Here is a 12,253-nt window from a genome sequence, read left to right on the forward strand (position 1 = left end):
TGGGAGCTCGATAGATCTCGTGCTGGCTATTCCTTCCTCTGAAAATCAGTACAACATTGTCGCACAAGCTTTTAGGTCTGAATCAGAGAGGGCCATTTTTTCGAAGGTGGCCTCATAGAGGATATTGACTGAGATCCTGTTATCTATCAGGACTCGGTGCAACCTTTTGTTGGTGAGCTAGAAGGTAATGACCAAAGGGTCATTATGGGGGAACTGGATGTCCGAGGCATCTTCTTTAGTGAACGTAATGGGTTGGGTTTCAACCCTCTATTGTTTCGGAGCTCAGGGTTCAGGTTCATAGGGAGATTTGTCCCCTGTCTTGAGCTCGTTAACATATCTCTTCTAGGCATTTCAGCCCGACCCAGCGATATGTGGTCATCTGACGATGGTTATACATCCTCTCCATCATTCGAGGGAGGTCGGTTATCCTCCCTTCCGCGTGGGCCCGTATTTTGTTAGGCAGGCTATGCAGAAGCTGCCCTCTGCCCGGCCGAAGCTTGGGCTGGATTCTTGTTCTTAACATACTACCCAATCACTACACCAAATACCCATTTTCATAACATAAGAATATAATACTACTGAAAAAGTATTATGATATACTTATATATGTGGTAAAAGAAAAAAATGGCGGTAATTTATTTTGGGAGCCCGCCTATAACTTGTAAAAGTTAAATTTTTTCCTAGCTAATTCCTTTTTAATTACATTGTTCATACTCCCCCGTTTTCTTCTTCGGCTACGGTGTCTCTGAAGTCAATCCCCTACTTTGTTTCCAGTCGTTTGGCTTCAAATCTCCTCCATCCCTCAAATCTCCTCTCTTTCTGTCATCTTTCTCTATCTCTCATTCACTCTATTTCCAATCGTACGACTTCTCCGTTTCGCTCCCTTCTCTTCGGTAGCGTTAGTCCAGGTAAGTATATTTTCTTTTTTTGGTATTAGATCTTATTATGTTGGTAATTTTGTTTGTTTTCCTCTGCAACTAACTGAGCATATATATTTCATTTCATAACATCTAAAACAAAACATGGATAATGGGTTTTTGTTTGTTTGGATTAAAAGAAAACAGGGTAACTTTTGTGCTATTTTGATTGTTGAATTTATCCAAGCTAAGCACTTACCATTCAATAATGAATTACTTCTTTTTTTCTTTATCGTGGTTACCATCTTCATGCCAATGATGCCACCAGATCTCACTTTTTCAAAATAATAATAACAATACGTGTTGGAACTTTTTGCCATGAATCAATAGCTTATTTGAGTTTTGAGACCACGTTTGAACACTCTGACAACATGGTTAGTCTTTTTTCTACGTAATAAGTTTTTACGAATGTGTAGAGGACAATTTTTTTTTCTTTCAAGAGTATTAATAATAAAAACAAAGATTAACATTCATCTTTAATGAATTCTTGTAATAATTTGATGTCTCATGTCATCTTTAATATGATTATCTCAATCTCATGTCACTAAAGTCATATCTATGTGTGCTAATCTTTAAAAAATCATATTGAAAACTAATCATAATTCCTTGTTAGGTCCAAATCTCAGTAATTAAAGCTACTCTAAATATTTAATTCTATTATTGTTAGTAATTATACAAGTTGTGGTGCTTTGTTTCTAGAAAAACTACTAGAGCAATATGATGTCCGTGTTCGCATATGTTTACATGTCCGTGTTCAAATTTTTGAGATCTGCCCCTATCTCTTATCTTTGTATTTTCACTATTATTAATACAATGATTCGGCCCAGCAAGCATTAATTTTCTTGAAACAACGTTTCCTCTATGATGAAATTGAGGCCGAGGTATAGAAATTTCTGTAGTAATTTGAGACATTGTAGTTTTATTCTTGTATTTCCATTTATCCTACTAGGCAATAAGTATTCTCTTACCTTGTTTTACTTTCCGCTATATTCTTTCCTTGATGATTGTTTATTAATCTGTGAAAATGTTATCCTTTGGCTAAAATTTAGTACAAACGTGTTATGATAATCATTTATTACAAAAGCAGAGTCTTCTGGAAATTCTGCCCAAGTCATGTAAATTTTCTTCAATCAAATGTTTTAATTTTTTTTAATACATGTTTTAGTGTGGACCAATAATTCCCTTGCTGGATCGAAAGCATCTTCTATTACGTTATGGATATTCTCTTACACTTCAATTAGTTTGGACCAATAAATTCCTATGCCACCGAAATATGAATGCTATTGTTACTCCTTTTACAGGAACTATGAGATAGCTAATAAATATTGTTGTTCATATATTTGCAGTGAATTATTTGATCCCTCATTCCTCTTTGCATCAGATAATGGTGATAAATTTTCTATCCATCCTATGAGGTTTACTGCGCTCCTAAAGATGACTAGAATGAAGGTAAATAATATTTTTTAGTTTGTTACTTCATTTCTTTTGTTATCTAAAAAAAATGGGGGGCTTTTATTACTAGATAGTAGAAATTTATGTTTATTTATGGGGTTTGATATTATAAGATCAACATCTTTAACTTTGGCTTTCCTCCACTTCTATGTACTTATTAATTACTCCTACTTGGGAGGAAAATTAACTTGAGAAGCTTGATTATTGAGCGGATGAATAATGTTTTTAGGGAGAATCATGAACTTCTCTATGATCATTTTGAGTCTCAGGACTTTTGTGCTATAGTCATAAGTTGATTGACTTTATTTGTCTTCGTCATGGAGCATTGAGAGATACCTCCTTTCTTTCTTTTGTTTACTCATTAAATGTGATTTTATGGTTTCAGGAGTTATAAAGTTGGTAGATATTTTTAAGCATGCTCATGATTTGCTATCAACAAATCTTTCAATAGAATCCTTCAGTTTGATGATGAATGAGATGCAAGAAAATATATCTCTTGTGTCATTTTCTAGTCAACTTGCTTCACAGGTTTAGTAACATTTTCTTCTTTATTCTAATATGATAGGCTTTCTAGCTGACTTGTGTCACTTAAGAGGCATTTTCTTTTAGCTTCAAATTAATAGAACGAGTAGAGGTAGCTTCTTTTACCTTCAAATTAATAGAACGAGTATTCACACACACACACACACACACACAAGGATCTTATTTACTGTGTGGGAAAATATAAGATGCAATTTTTTTTAAATATTGGAGCGTTTATTGTGAGTTTTCTCTTAATCAATTTGTATCTTTTGGATATGATCAGAGATACAAAATGATTTCTTGCCAAACTTTATCCTTTGCAACACTACCCAGCAGTTTATTAGATCATCGAAGGTTCCACATGTTCCTGTGCAAAAGCCATCAGTTCCCCATGCAAAGCTTAGTTTCTATTGTGGTACTCCAGTAAGAATCTATTTCCCATGTACCACAAGTAATATCAAAGATCAACTTTTATGTTTTTTACTAATAATTAAGTATAATAATGCTTTCCATTAAATATTTGATTTCCCTGGATAATCTTATTTTCTACTACATTGGCTTTTTGCGTGATAGGAATTAAATTTGGCTCATCAAAGTTTTCCTCGGCTTCATAGTGGTTTCTTTGGAATTCCACATTTGTTCTCCCTTGTCAAGCTTCTAGGATCGAGATCTCTAACTTGTCTTATTAGGGCACTTCTCAATCATATATCAAATAAGGTGTTTTTCCTATCCATTACAAGTCCTTATTCACATCAAGTATCTCAAAACAAAATAAATTTTATTTAGCATAATGATCTCTTCCTACTTGTTTCAGCTAACAATACTTGAACCAATAATCACTGGATTGCAAGAATCATTGACAAAGTCCATTGGATTGCTTCCTTTCGATGGAGGTGTGGCAGGTACATGATGTTATTATACTTGAACTTGAAGACTTTTCTTTAGAGTTTGTTTAAAAAATTAAGGTTGTCTGTGTCCTTCCTTTTGCTATAATTCTACTGAAGTCTTCAAAATAGACTGGAGATGCCTGAAACATGATATGTGTCATATCCAACACTAGAACCCTTATAATATAATTGTTGTTATTGCTGCTGAAATGTTATGTTGCAAATCGACCATTCTCTTGTGGCATTTTATACCTAAAATCAAGTGAAATTTATTATTATTTCTAATCACTAATAGATGTTTTATGTTTTCTAACATGTGTTTCTATTTATATTGCATGCTATTCAAATTCAATATTATTCTTTTAAGAGTTTTGGATAATATTTCCTTATCTGTGTGAAGATTTCTCTATGCACGGGTTGTATTAGGCTTGTAAAAGAACATCTTAATTGGGGAACAAAATCAGAGGTTCTCCTGGGGATAAAGGAGATTGGAAGTGTGTTATATTGGATGGGGCTTCTTGATATACTGTTGGTTGGAATCACATATGCTTCATTTTACATATTAGAGATGATTATAAATCAAAACCCATATTGTAAGTATAACGGACATCTAAAGTAATGTGCAAGGGAAAAGATCACAACATATATATAAGAACATTAAACCTTGACTTTGTCCAAATGCACTCAAAATGATTTTAACATGGCAATATTATGGAGAATTCCTTTGCCAGAATTTGTCATGTTATGGGAGGATGAACCTAATGTATACCATCTTATTGTTGCCATCTCACATGCTGAACAGAGAGAAGTAGATACCTGGCACTTCATGCAAACAACCTCTTGGCTAGGTTTACTTCCCAGTGCACATGGGCAAGTATTATATTCTAAAGATGGTGTAGATAGTCCAATTGTCAGTCTCTTTAAATTAGTCACTGCTGCTATATTATCTAAGTTAGGGTGCCCAAATCCATCCTCTTTCAGCACCTTATCAAAACAAGCAGAAGCTGCAGGTACAGAGCTGAACATTCAATATTTTGAAAGCTCATTGTATGTATATATCATTGATTCTTGGGTAGTTCAAATTGTCAGACATGTGGTTTGCTCTCATAAAGTTTGAGATTCGAGTTTTCTTGAACATTTACATAGCTATTCCTCAAATATTGTAGGGTTAGGCGGAGAATAGTTTAAATATGCATCAATTATCAATACCCTCTTTTGATTTTTTTTGGGGAAAAAATCATTTGAATTTGATGCAGTGACGAGGTGATCTTGTAAATTATTTTTTGGATTGTAACTACTTTGAACTTTGAAATTGCGACAAAGTGGTTCCCTGTAAGTTTGGGTTAAATTTTAACCAAATATTGTGATTATGGTTTTCTTCACTAGTGAGTTTCTTCTCATACATTTTGTTCAGTGCTCTTTTGGGGCAAGATAGTTTTAACAATCATTGCTTTCTTTCTTTGCAACATTGTTGTCATGAGACATCATCAAGCTATGCAGATATTAGTTTAATTTGAATGTTGTCTGTGAGAAATTAAAACATTTACTCAGAACATTATCAGCCTTCAATAATGACGATCACTTAAATTCTCCGCTTCCTAAATTGATATGTGAATCTTTCTTTTATCTTTATAGTTCATTTAAAATATTGAAGTGTCTTCCAATTGCAGATCTTTTATACTAGCTAAATATGAATACTGGAAGTGTGCTTGAATATGCCTTTGTCTTTACAAGTGCAGCATTGGATGAGTATTGCAGTAAATGGAGTGCTATTCCCAAAACATGATTTGTTGACATTACAACTTCAAAGGATATCTACTGAATATACAATGGGCTTCAAATTGTAAGGAAAAGTTCCAAGTGGTTTATTTAGGGTCTGTTTGGTAAAAAAAATTGTTTTGAATTTTTTAAACACAAAAATGGAAATATTATTTTATTTTTATTTCATTATTTTTAAAAAATAAAAAATATGTTTGGTAACTATTTTTTTTTTTTTAAAACAAAAAATAATAAACGCGATTGATAACTTTTATTTTTACTTTTTGTTTAACAATATGAGGTATTGATTTGAAGAAGAGAAGGAAAAAAAAAAGAAAAAATGAAAGTTGTTTAAAAAATTTTGAAAGTTAAAAAATTCTATTTTCAAAATTTAATAAATTTTAATTAAAATTTAAAAAATAATAAATAAAAATAGAGTTGTCAAACGTATTTTTTGTTTTATTGTCAAATTTTTAATTAATTAAATAAAAAACTATTTTTTTAAGTGTTACCAAACAACACCTTATTTATTTATTTATTTTTATAATGGCATATTTCTTAAATTCTGAGTGTATGTGTTGCCTCATTTTTAGTGCGATTTCTTTTGAGATTGCGAAGAAATTATCTTGAAAGCAAAACTACAGATGTGAAAACATATTGCTATTTAGTATATGGCTAGTCTCAAAGTTGTTGCTTTAAGTTTTCTTGATATTTTTGCAATCATCTACATTTCAAACTTGTGGAAGGTTATATTTAGGTCTAGCTCCGCAATTTGGCCGAATGCAAAGTTGAGGAGACTAACAGTTTTGATACAGATCCTTGAGATAATGTCAATTAATAGCCACCGCATTCATTTTAGTGCTAGAAGGTATATTATAATAATGTGCATGCAAGGACACATACATATGCGTAAGCAAGTTTTGACTTAGAATATTCTTTGGGAGTCCATATTAGAATGGTCGGTGATTGGGCTTCGGTAGACCAATATTATAGTAAACTTGAATACTGTATATCATGTATTCCTGCTAATATGTCATAATCCTTGACTTGTAGGGATATCTGGAAGAATCTAGGCAAGTCTCTTCAAACAATCATGAAATGATGGGTGATTTAGTAGCGTGGTGTGGTTGCACCATGATATATTTGCTTTGGCAGCAGATACATTTTGAGCTTTTCGATTTTTCACATCAAGTCCTCAATGACGCAGAAGTAGAGACTCTGTCATCTACACAATCACCCCTGAATCCTCATTTTTCCCCGATATGCAAGATTGCCTTCTATTTCTTTTAAATAAAACCATCCATCTATTTTAAGCTTATAGTATTGAGATTTCAAAATCAATAATCAGGCTCATTCATGTATGTTAGTATTGTTTGCATTATCTGCATTTAAATTGTTGTTCTTATTTTTCTAATGAATGATCTTTCTAAATAATTGATTTCTTACTGTTAATTAATCAAGCTTTGTGTGCATATAGTAGAGAAAAATAGTACTTGTGAAACAATTATATCATCAATGTTGCTTAGTTTATTCTTTATAAAAGGGCTTTGATTTCTGTGTTCAATTAAATTGGGTCCTTGACTTTTTTGAGTTTGGAAATACATTATAAAGTTTCATAGAAATTTTTCTTTTTATGGAAAAGAAAAATCAGAGGGAATGTCCACTGCATTTGTATTCGCATTTGTGATTGTCCTTGGCTGTGCATTTGTGATTGTTTTTTATTTTTAATTTTTTTGTTACATATTGTTTTTAAGTTGCTGAAATATTGTTTATTTTAGTTGTTTTAGTAGCTGAATTTAAGATAGAATGAGCGGAAATGATTATGATTATTAAAATGATGATTTTTTTGGACATTTGAGTTGGAATATGTTTCTTTATGTTATGTTTGAACCATTAATGAATATAGTTTATGATTTTAAGACTCGTGGCAAGTAATTTCATGAAATTTATGGTTTTATTATATCATTTAATTTTAATTTTGTATTAATCTTTTAGGTATTGATTATATTCTTTAGGTTGTGGATCGAATTGGCGAAGAGCATTGCAAAGTTAATTAACTTGATGTTCTCTTAACTCTTTTATTAATATCATACAAATGTTAGAGGAGTTTGAATATCTTAAATATTCATTCGTAGAGAAGTAGGTTCTGAGATTAAAATTGTGTGTTGTGGTGATAACGGAAAGTTGAAAACTTGTGTGTCTTAGAGAAATAGGTTCTGGAAAATTTGTTTGTGTGTTGCGGTGATATAAGGAAGAAAACTTATTGTGTGTTGTTTGAATTTTTTTACTTGGTATTGATAGATGGTTAGGTAAACTTTTATATGGGAAATGATGTCAGATTTTATCTAGAATTGTGTATTATCTTCTTATAAATAAATTGTGTTTGCTTGAATTGGTTTGATTATATTGATAGATATCTCGCCTTGGGTGTGAATAAGGGTAGTTTTCACATCCTCAACCTTAGGGTTTGAATAATAAAACATTATACATATGAGTTGTGATTGGAATAATGCATAATCTGATAATTTCTCCATGGGTTCTAAGTCAAATATAATTACCCAAAACAATAGCTTGGTTTCCCTCCCCTGTCATTTTCAGAAGATCCACCTTACTTCCATAGTAAAGTTCACATTCAGCTCTATGACCATTTGAGTAAGCATATGCAACACATGAACAATTACTCCTGCACAACAGCTCCCAGACTAATGGAATGATCAAATAACCACTAGAATTCCTCTCTGCTGTGCCATCACAAAGTGAATAGTTGATCGATAACCCCTTTATGAGCCATGACAAACCATGAATACACATTGCTAAGTACCAGCTAAGTGCTTTTTCTTCAATATTTTCCTCTGTGGACACCATAACAGCCATAAAGAGTTATATAGCTTCAACCCCCTTATTGAAATTTACAAATTTGTTTCTTCTCTCTTTTGTTCTCTTTAGTTTCTCTTTGTTTTAGGGTCATTTAAATTCAATTGATAGTTAAAATAAATCAGAAAGTGGTGGAGATTGGACCTTTTTTCCCTCACTTTTATAAAATGTATAATCTTTAGGAAATACTGAGAAGTAGGCAAAGCATTGCCTTAGGTGTCGAGGTAGAAAGTGATAGCTTAACCATAGAGCTGGAAGAATGTTGTTATTTTGATTTTCTTGAAATTGCAACTCCCATAATTCTCATTCCAAACATCATCATATGAACAAAAAGAAACTTCTTCCCTGTCAAAGCCTTACTCAGCACATTTTGAAGTTGATGTATGTCCTCAATCTCACATTTCTTGAAAGTGACAGACTCCAAAATTGTATTTGTTATTCTAAAAATATAAAACTCTACTGAGACAGTAACCCATGCTTTCAAGTCAAAATGTCCTTGGACACTCCTTTCCTTGTAAACAAGTTCTTTGTGGTGGTCTTTTTTGGTCAACTTCTTTCAAACCAAGGAACACTGTTTGATCTAAAAGAAAGTTTAATGCACCAAGAATCCCCTCTAATTCCAGCTTTACATTATGCTCAAATAGACTAAAAATAGTTGGGACAAAGTTCAACAACTTACTTGCTTTTCTTGATCCAGTTTGGCCTTTCTCCAACTTGAGTCTCAAAGCTTCAGAATTGATCTTGTTTATCACATGGTCTGCATCATAAAGTATTTGTTTAAGCTTATCAAGCAACTTCTTCACATTTGGCTCTGTGAGTTGTTTCTCCTCAGCATCATTTAGCAGAACAGCAGCAGAACAACAACTTAGTTATAGATAATGAACATTTTATTATGCTTATTCTAAATGGAAACCATACCAAATTTCTTTGTTCTGTAATAATTTGAGTTACAACAGATGATAGAATGGATCGCTCAAATTTATGAAACCCCACAAATATAAATTCAAGAATACCATTTTTTTTAATTTTATTCAAGTGGTCAAAACAATAATGTCTTAAACTTTCAATATTTCTGCTATTATGATCCAATAGAGACTTGTAACTTTAGAAGAATTATTTACAAAAAAAATGTACATGGTGTGACTGTACAGAAGTTCTTGCTACTATTTACTATAAGTGAATGACTAAAACGATCCTCTAGAAGTGGGAATTGTATGAAATCCCATTGATGATTGTTGGTTCTTATTATATCCATGGAAATGTGTCAAAGAAATATGTTGTTGTTGGGTCTTGGCAAGCCACATGCACGTGGTTAGTGCAGCTCAAGCTATACATACATATATATGTCTATATTTGGAGTACGTAAATGGTAAAATCTTGATGCATAAGAATAATAACAAGTCTTGGAAGACAGACAGAAGAGCCACATAACATTTTAGTAACAATCACATTACAATGAACATTTTTTTTGTAAGAAAAGGTTCAATCTCTTCACACCTAACCCTGTTTGTGTTTAAACATGGCTAGTCTAAATCAGATAATGAACATTCAGTTATAGAAAAAGTGAATGGAAACCATACCAAATTTCAGGGATAGAAAAACATGTTTGTAGTAATTGTTATCATATATACATAAGAACTCTTATATTCTTTCATTTTTATCCTCTGTAATATTCTAGCATTGTATTTTCAGACTAGTCAAGGATATTATTGATGCTAAAATTGAGAATGAACGACTAGCATTAAAGCCAAATTGCATAAATTTGTATATAACTAAAAATTTGTATTTTTGAAATGAAACTTATCTTGTTGTTTATATTTAGGGCGGTAGAGCAACAACAAGTGAGGGCAGTCCCACAATATTCCACTATCCAACAATATTCCTTCTCCTAAGGTAAATCTTCAAATTGTTTTCTTACTTTTTAAGGAAACAAATACAAAAATTAATAAACTGTCTTCAAAATTAATTTTGCAGGGTGTTGGAGTTAAAAAGGGCCATAACTTTAAAGAAGAAAGGAATGCTTGCTACTTGCTTGATTGGTCAGGTGAAATTATTGCTGAAGGTCGTTGGGATTCTAGTGATCCAAACTTAGAGGTGCACGGAATTCCTCTTGGACCAGATTTTAGCATGTATGGGTTGATGTTGATGTTGTGCCTAGTGCTTATTTATTTCATCCTAACTATGCAATGCTTACTATATGAGAAGCTATTGGTTCAACAGTTGCATGGCCTTCTCAAAAGGTTATTCCAAGAGGTATTTATTTGGTTATTTGATTATATAATGCTTGTTCGACATTAACCGATATGCAATCCAAGATTATGATAGCATTATTGACTATTTTAGGTGAATGATATGATATTTCATGACCTCATTAGTTTTTCTTTTATGTTTTATTTGCCAGATTCAACAAGTCAAGTGCAACAGAAAATCTGATTTGGAAGGCTTTGGGGTGCTGACATTTGGAAGATCATGAATTCCTACCTTTACTTTTGAATATGCAACTGTTTAAGACTATTTTGTTGACTATTGTGAGAATGTTTTGTTTATGTTAATTAGGCAGTGTTGAATGTCTTGAGACTTTTGGATTATCTTTTAGATAATCTTGAATGTATTTTGAAACAATTATTTTCTTATATGTGTTATGAACCATATAATCGGTACTCAAAAATATATTTGTACAATGTTAAGGGTGTCTTAAGTATATTAAATGAAGAGGGTTTGAATTAAAAAAAAATTATAATGTTCATGTTTATATAATAATAATTCAAGCCTATCCAAATATTAGAATAATACAAAAAATGTGTTATTGTATCTTTTACAATAACACTTGTTTATAAGCATAAAATTATTTTATGGAAACTATTTTCTATAATGTAGAAAGTGTGTTATTATAAAGTGTATCATACAACTACTTTATAAGTACAAAAAAATGTTATATAATCACTTATAAATACCATAATGAAATACTTATCTAACTATTAAAATAACACAACAAAAGTGTTATCGTAGGCTATATCATAACACATGTCTATAACTATGGAAAAGTGTTATGCAATATGCTCCGACCTACTATAACACCGCTTTCCTTAACACATCAAAAAGTGTTATGGTATATATTTGATAATACTTTTTCGGTCTTATTGAAAGTATTTTTTCTTGTAGTGAATGTATCCTCTTGAGATCATTCATTTGATCTCGTCTTTTAGTTGCCTGCATTCATCGGTGGTATGATCAATGTCCATATGAAATCTACAGAATTTATTGGTATCCCTTTTAGACTTCTAATTTTGCATCGGGTGAGGTCGTCTGAAAGGAACCTGGTTCTCATTTGCAACAAAAATATTCTCTGGAGTATCAGTGAGCTTAGAATAGACTGTATAAATAAAGAAGTATTTATCTCCTTTTTTCTTCTTACCAGTGTCAGCCTCCGAGTTATTCCATTCATTCTTCTTTCTCTTTGAAGGGTTATCTCCTGAAGGTCGACGTGGAGGGCGTAATTGAGATCTAGGCGGAGTTAATGTTTGTTGTTGTAGTTATTATGGGCTGAGAAGTCAGCTGTAATGCCAACCTCACCTCTTCTACATTGACAAACCTTTGAACCCAGTTGTTGAACTCAGTTATTGTCCTTACGGGTTTCCTTTGCATGTCATCCCAAAGGGGACTCCCGGCCAATACTCTAGCTCGTACTGCCATGAGATGATCACTGTCGTCGACATTTCGAGCTTGTGCCACTTCTATGTTAAATCTTGCTAAGGAGAATTTTAGTGACTTTCGTGGCTGCTGCCTTACATTAGCCGATGCTAAGGCCTCAGGCTTGACACTCTTTATAGCCTGGAATTGCTT

At 32.3% G+C, this 12,253-nt stretch overlaps 1 pseudogene; it reads left to right on the plus strand.

The window, feature by feature from the left end:
• The first annotated feature begins 1,726 nt into the window (after positions 1-1,726).
• Positions 1,727-6,826, plus strand: LOC133795975 (protein PIR-like; annotated as a pseudogene).
• The last annotated feature ends 5,427 nt before the right edge of the window (positions 6,827-12,253 follow it).

The sequence above is a fragment of the Humulus lupulus genome, chromosome 8 (genome assembly GCF_963169125.1).
Source record: "Humulus lupulus chromosome 8, drHumLupu1.1, whole genome shotgun sequence".
Lineage (NCBI taxonomy): Eukaryota > Viridiplantae > Streptophyta > Magnoliopsida > Rosales > Cannabaceae > Humulus > Humulus lupulus.